At 32.5% G+C, this 7,500-nt stretch overlaps 1 protein-coding gene across 2 annotated transcripts in view; it reads right to left on the bottom strand.

The window, feature by feature from the left end:
- Nucleotides 1–7,500, bottom strand: part of LOC124429242 (syndecan-like) — a 28,884-nt gene that overhangs the window by 7,774 nt on the left and 13,610 nt on the right. The gene's annotated exons all lie outside the window — the stretch shown is intronic.

Here is a 7,500-nt window from a genome sequence, read left to right as displayed (position 1 = left end):
AAACAGAAAGTTTTATCGGCACACATACACATATATATTAAAATGTATATGTATATAGTATAAACTAACTTTACATAACCAATACTTCGATTAGTTTTATGTTACACCCTCTTTGTCCAGGCATTTTATTTTCTTCTACGAACGACCATTTTGTTGGGACAAGATGGAAGGACGTACGGTATATACCAGGGGATAAAAAATATCTCATTGATATCACATATTTATTACTTTTAACTGTTCATAAACCTTATAATACGATTTCCCCATTTTATGACACATCCTCTTTCTTTTAGCCATTTTAGTTTCTTCTTGAAACGGCCATTTTGTTCTTCCATTTGATAACGTGCAATTCTTTCCTCCTTACTTTTCCATACATTATTATCCTCTTTTAAATTAGAAGAACAAATCATCATACGAACATGGAACAACTAGTATTTGAGAGATTAAAAGTTCCTAGGGGTGGATAAAAAGAAAATAAAAAAGGAAAAAAAACCAAGAAATTCCTAAGCTTCTTTGGAAAGAAAGAAAAAAAGAAAAACGAAAGAGAAAAGGAAAAAAGAAAAAAAGAAAAGAAAGAAAGAGGAAAGGAAAACAATTTTTCTCCCTTAATCGAAAAAAAGTTTCGATTAAGGGAGAATAGATAATTGACTTTTATAAAATGACCTAAAAACTTTCTGTCCCACCCTGTGTTCCTAGAAACGAAGAACTATGTATAACGGCTCATACATTAGGTCAACCGATAATTGAAGGATTATCCCGTTGAGATTATAAACTATCTGTCGTTTCTGTGTTATCATCTATATCATTGGAAATATATCGGATTTCCAGAAGCACATTGATCGTGTTACATGAGCTTAGAAATGGGAGATGTTCCTTCGCCAGTAAAACTACAACCCGCAGAGAGTATGTGTATGTGTGTGTGTGAGAGAGAGAGAGGGGGATGGAAGGAGCAGAGAGATAGAGAGAGAGAGAGAGAGAGAGAGAGAGAAAGCGTTGAGTGTTAACAAGGGTGGGCAAAAGAGAAGGGCTCGTAGAACGGGCTGGGTGTGAAAGATATGAAGTGGTCAATTGGTTGAAGAGTCCGTTGCTTCTTTCATGCCAGAACGGATACGTGAATCATTTGGTGTTAACAAAGGAAATAGTACATGGAAATTGAATTTGACGTTAATAGGAAGAAGTGTATGTACGTATATGTGTGCGTGCGTATGCATGCGCACGAGAGCGCATAGGGTATTTTTTTCTTATTTTCTCCCACCATCACTATCAACCCTCCCTACCACCCAGTTTTTCTTTCTTTTTTAAGGCAATACATAATTAAGAATAATCAAAATGGACGACTTAAAAATTCAAATGAATTTTTATCGATGTAACGAACTATCAGTATACATACATACATATGTGTTTAAAAAAAAACAAAAAAAGAAAAAAAACAAAAAAAAAAGAAGGAAAAAAAAAATAAATAAATCGTTCTCTTGATCGTTTATCGGTAAATATTTTCCGTATGGCAAATTACAAATGGTACCAACGAAATATTAATCGTGAATTTGAATCACTAAATTGGTGTATACATATATATATATATATATATATATATATATATATATATATAGTACAATATATATGTATATAATATTTATTTTTTAAACATATAGTCACAGCTTTATTTCAAAGAATTTTATTAATTTATAAGGAAATTATGCCATTGCATTTCAATAATTTCTATATATAAAGAGAACATATTATATACATGCGTACCAGTATGTAAATGATCGATTTTTATCGAAAAAAAAAGAGAGAGAGAGAGAAAACACAAAAATAGGAAAGGAAAGAAAAAAATACCCACCACGTGAAATATTAATACGACCATAATTTTTTTATTTTGGTTACGAAGGAACAAACAGCCGAGCGAAACGGGACTTCGATATTTCACTTGAATGATTTAATTCCAATTCCCTTCTTTTGCACCCTTCAATGGACGTAATTAGATCCGGCAATTAGAGACGACAGGTCGATTAATTTCAAGGACGTAACTAAGAAGCCACGTTCATTGTCACGAGAAGTCGAAGATGCTTGCTAGTAAGTAGAACAACTACTATAGAACTAGAACAATCGAGGCTGTTCTATGAGCAACTTCTCAAAGAGAGAGAGAGAGAGAGAGAGAGAGAGAGAGAGAGATTCTAATTTAACTTTGACTATGGTCGAACGTTAAATGGAATACAATTCTCTTTGATGGGTCTGGCCTTTTGTTATTAAATATCTTCGACGAAAATAAATCAAAACGTTCCCTTTGTCGTTGGGGCTGGATTAAACAATTTTTCTAAAAAAAGAAAAAAAAAAAAAAAAAAAAAAACAAAGACAAGGAAAAGAAGGAATAAACAATAATTAAAAAAAAGGCACAGTACGATTTAATTTCTATTCACCGACCGCCATTCTTACCCCTCTTGCCCGCTCCCTCGTCAAGTTACAGAAGCGAAGGATGTAATATCTGTCCACCGACCGCCATATTTCTTTCCGTGGACATACAAAGTAAGTTATTTTAAAATTCTTCCGGGGAAACAGAGAAAAGGAGAAGAAAAAAAAAAAAGAAAAGAAAAATAGAAAAAAAATCTTATAATTATACGAACGTCCGACCAACTCGCAGGTAAAAAAAAAACATTCCGCCCTTTTGTTATCCCCCCTTATATTTGGATACGCAATCCTAATATTCTTTGACGATGTCAAGTAGTAGGTAAGCCGTCAAGTTGAAGAAGAAGAAGAAAAAATAAAACAAAAAGAAAAAGAAAAAGACTAAAAAAGAAGAGAGAGAGAGAGAAAAAGAGAGAAATAAAATCCGAGACTTTAGTCGATGACTATAAGGTGTTAATTAAGCGGGCAGAGAAGAAGCAACTTGCTTAATTCTAGAAGTTGAATGGTAAAAAGGTATGACAAAAGGGTGAAGAAAGGGGAAGTGGGAAGAGAGAAGAAGAAAGAAAGAGAGAGAGAGAGAGAGAGAAGGGTTGAGGGAAGAAGGGATGTACTCGTAGATCTTTTGTCAGTGCACGAACCGCATGGCTTTTCTTTCGCTTCATTTTCTCTCTCCCTCTCTCTTTTTCTTCTTCTACTTCTCCTCCATCTCTTTCGTTTTAGTCTTTTCTTTCTGCTCCGATTTCACGCGCGTTGCTCGACTAAAATTTTACTTCTTTGCTGCCCACCCCCGACCAGTCCCCAGCTTGCCTCTATCAACGGCTTCAGCGCACCGGTCCCACCTTCTCACTCCACCTCCACCACCATATCTACCTCCACCTCCTCCTTCTATCCAAGCCCACCTCTCAACACCAGTGTGAAACTGAATACGAGCGAGCATAACGCTGAAAAAGCTGCTCAAAGAACACTCAACATTTAGCAAAATCGAATAAAGCGTGCGAAAGCAAAATAGAAGTTGAGGTGGTAGTAATATTTCATTCGGAAGTATGGAAAGGGATTAAAGTCTCTTTTTCATGAAGTCTTATAGAAAAATAAGGAAAGAAAGGAAGAAAGAAAAGAAAAAGGGAAAATAGAAAAAGAAAAAGAAAGAGAGAGGAAGGAAGGAAGGAAGGAAGGAAGGAAGGATAGAAAAAAGGAAAAAAGTAAAGGAACGAAAGAAGGAAAAATACTTTTGCCCTTTTTTAAGAAGTTGACAGATTGTATTAGCATTTAATGGACGATCCGGCGTTCCATTAGACAGATCTTTAATATTTAATAAAACATGATAGATATGACGAAATTATTTATATACTTTTATACTTACTTACTTACTTACTTACTTACTTACTTATTTACTTTGTCGAAAATAAACATGGGCGCCGTAAAGAAAAATTGCTCGGTAAGTAGGTAAGTAAGTAAGTAAGCGTGGATAAAGAACGATTTATCATCCAAATATTTACACCGATAAGAAGATTCAACTAAGTATCTACGTATTATTTCTTTAAATTCATCTCAAAAGTAGTAAATTTTGATTTCTTAAGATAAAATAAAAATCGAGATATTATTCTTTCATTGTCTATTTTTTCTAACCACTCTAATGAAATATAAATAGACATAACGTTGGTCGAAACAAAATGGGGGTCCCTTTTAAATTCATCCATTTGATTTATCATAAATACCTCATGAAAATCTAGATCTCTCGGTGGGCACGTTTGTTTTTTTTTTTTCTTTTCGCATTGCGTTCGTCGGAAAAAAAAAGAAATAAATAAAAAAAGGAAAAAAAAAAAGAAAAAGAAAAATTGAAACTAGACGGAATATCTTCTTAAATCGCTTTCTCTTTTTGTTGGTTTTTCTTTTTTCTTTTCTTTCTTTTGCCTTTATTTACTTACTTATCTATTTTTTTTTTCTTTTTTGAAATTATTGCGACATCATTAGAGGTACATTATATTGAAGTAAAATGTCTTTGCTTTACTACTCGAGTGGTTGCTCTCTTTTTCTTTCTGTTTCTGTTCTGCTTTCATTTCGCTCACGTAGAATGTGTTTCGTCTTTCAAGAAATAAGCTGCATTATTCAGAAGGCAACTGCTTCTGAGAGAAAGAGATAGAGAGATAGAAAGAGAGAGAGAGAGAGAGAGAGAGAGAGAGAGAGAGAGAGAGAGAGAAAGAAAAAATAAAATAAATAAAATAAAAATAAATAAATGTCATTTCATTGAATGAACATCGTTACGTCTATAAAAGAGAGAGAGAGAGAGAGAGAGAGAGAGAACACACGTTCGATGAAAATTTTTCTTGAGATCTTTCGAGAGAAGAGACACATCAACGAAAGAGCAAGGAAACGACTAAGAGAACTTTTCAAGAATATATATATATATATAGGGGTGTTTCTGCCATGTTATCACGTGACTCGAACCAAATCGCTTCTCAACTCCTTTCGGTGAAATTCGAGTCTTCTCGTTGCACTTCCTTGAAACTCTCTGAACTATGTATACTTACTTCTACAGGTCGATTTTTATCAACGAACCGTTCAACCTTCCATCTTACACATCTTCTTTTTACCGACCCTCTTCCTTTCCCTCCCCCCCACTCCGCCCCATCACATTTTTTTTTATCCTAACGTCGTGCATCCCTTCACTTAAACCATTATCCATTCTATTCACAATAGAATTTCAATTTTCTGTTCATCGATTTATATATATATATATATATATATATATATGTAAGTATGTATAAAACGAAGACGAGACGACCGAACGGCCATGCTTTTGTTTCGATTTAATTGAAATCGTTCAGAATATATCCGATATTTGTGATTTATATACATACGTATATGTGCGTGAGTGGGTGGATGTACAGAGAAAGAGAGAGAGAGAGAGAGAGAGAGAGAAAGAGGATGTGTCACGTGATCGAAGTTTCATCGAAAGCACGTACGATGGCAGAGCTGGTTAATTCCTACCGTTAAAGGGATGGGGGTGAATGATGATGGGAACGGGGGGGTTGTCCGCGTGTCTGTATAAGTACGTGTTTGTTAACGTTTTTATTAAATGCCGACGGGAATTTTAAATTAATTTATTAGCACGAGTTAATTATAACGAATAAAAGAAAAGAAAAAAAAAAAAAAAAAAATAAATAAATAAAAGAAAAAAAAAGAAAAAAAGAAAAAAAAGAAGAAGCAAAGAAGGAAAACAAGAAGAATGGAGAGATTAAGCTAAGTAAAAAATTAATCGTTAATTTTCGCGAGAGGAGGAAGAAGAAAAAAAAAAGAAGAAAAGAAAGAAAATAAATAAATCTAAAAATGAAAAGGGATAATCTTTTCCTTTTCTTTTCTTTTTCCTTCCCTTCTTGATAACAACGGAGAAAAAAAAAGAAAAAAAAAAAAACGTGGGATTTCATGCGTTTATAATTAATTATCGATGAAATTAATAACTAACGCCATTTTCTCGTTATAATCGATGAAATGAGCAAGAGGAAATTAAAAAAAGGATTATTCTCGGTATTAGTAATCCATGTGGAGGATGCAATTTCTTGTATATATAAGATGAGAAATAAAAAATAAAAAAAAGAAGAAGAAGAAGAAGAAGAAGAAAAAGAAAAAGAAGAAGAAGAAGAAGAAGAAGAAGAAGTAAGAAAGAAAATAAAAACTTAAGGAGATTTTATTTCTCAACCAATCCAAAAGGTTGATATATTAACCAAATGAAATTATTCTTGAATATTTCCTTGCTTGGTTGTTCTCTCGGTTTATGCAAATGAGCATTGTCCCAAAGTACGTTAACGCTTAGTACGATATTTTATTAGTATAATTTGTAGTCGAACAAATTCTCCATAAACTGAAAACCTTAATGTTCCTACTAACTTTTCTTTATTTATCTACGTAATAATAATAAAAAAAATTATATATATATATATATACACATATTAACTCAGCTGCAATAATGTTCCTACTAACTTTCCTATTTATCTACGTAATAATAATAAATAAAGAAAGAAAGAAAGAAAGAAAGAAAAAATTAGATCGATTAATCTCGTCTTATCCTAGAAACTCTTCAATGTATCTATGCAAGAAGTAAGATAAAAAAAAAAAAATTTTAAAATATTGATCAGCTAACTCCGTCTTATCTGTTCGGTAAACTTCGATTATAATCAACAACATCTGTCGATAATAATTTTCAAAGAATATCATCAAAAAATGATGTGACGTCGTTGATAGGATAACGTCCCTACTTGATCTTGAAGAGGTTTTTAGAGATGAAAGAGAGAGAGAGGGGGGGAGAGAAAGTAAGAGAGAGAGAAAGTAAGAAAGAGAGAAAAAAAAGATATTGGCGATTGTTGCTCATCCATTATACATGAAAACATGAAAACACTCGATTCACGGTCTGAGTAAGTACTTTTCTTTCTTTCCTTCTTCTTCTTCTTCTTTTTTCTTTCTTTTTTTTTTTTTTTAATAAAGATTAGTCGAGGATCCATTATGCACCTTGGTTCAAGCAACTATCACGAAAAGGTGTAATGAAAGGACAAGCAAACCCTTCTCTTCGGAAATCTTAGATCCGAAGAGTAAATTCGTAAAGATTTGTCACTGTAAATCTCTCTCTCTCTCTCTCTCTCTCTCTCTCTCTCTCTCTCTCTCTCTCTCATGGAAATTTTGTATTATCGTCGTCAATTTTCTAACATCAATTTGAGTCAAAATTAAATTGAAAAAGAAAAGAGGAGGAAAGAAAGAAAAAAAAAAAAAAGAAAGAAAAAAAAAATCTAATTGCCGTTTATCTATATAAATTGTACGTTTAATTTTTTATTTCTTTCATAGAATTTATGTCATTCAACATCGTTTAATCATAAATCAAACGTAAGAAAAATTGATTGGCCAAGAAAATTATTACAATAATATATATGTACATACGTACATACATACATATACATATACATATATATATATATATATATATATATATATATATATATATATATATATACATACATACATACATACATATGTATATACACATAAAGAAAAATGACGCAGACATAAAAATGACGGAAATATCACGCGGAATGTTTCTCGTCAAAG

The sequence above is a fragment of the Vespa crabro genome, chromosome 14 (genome assembly GCF_910589235.1).
Source record: "Vespa crabro chromosome 14, iyVesCrab1.2, whole genome shotgun sequence".
In the NCBI taxonomy this organism is placed as follows: Eukaryota; Metazoa; Arthropoda; class Insecta; order Hymenoptera; family Vespidae; genus Vespa; species Vespa crabro.
Note: the sequence above shows the minus strand (reverse complement) of the source record. Positions and strands in the feature narration are given on the sequence as shown.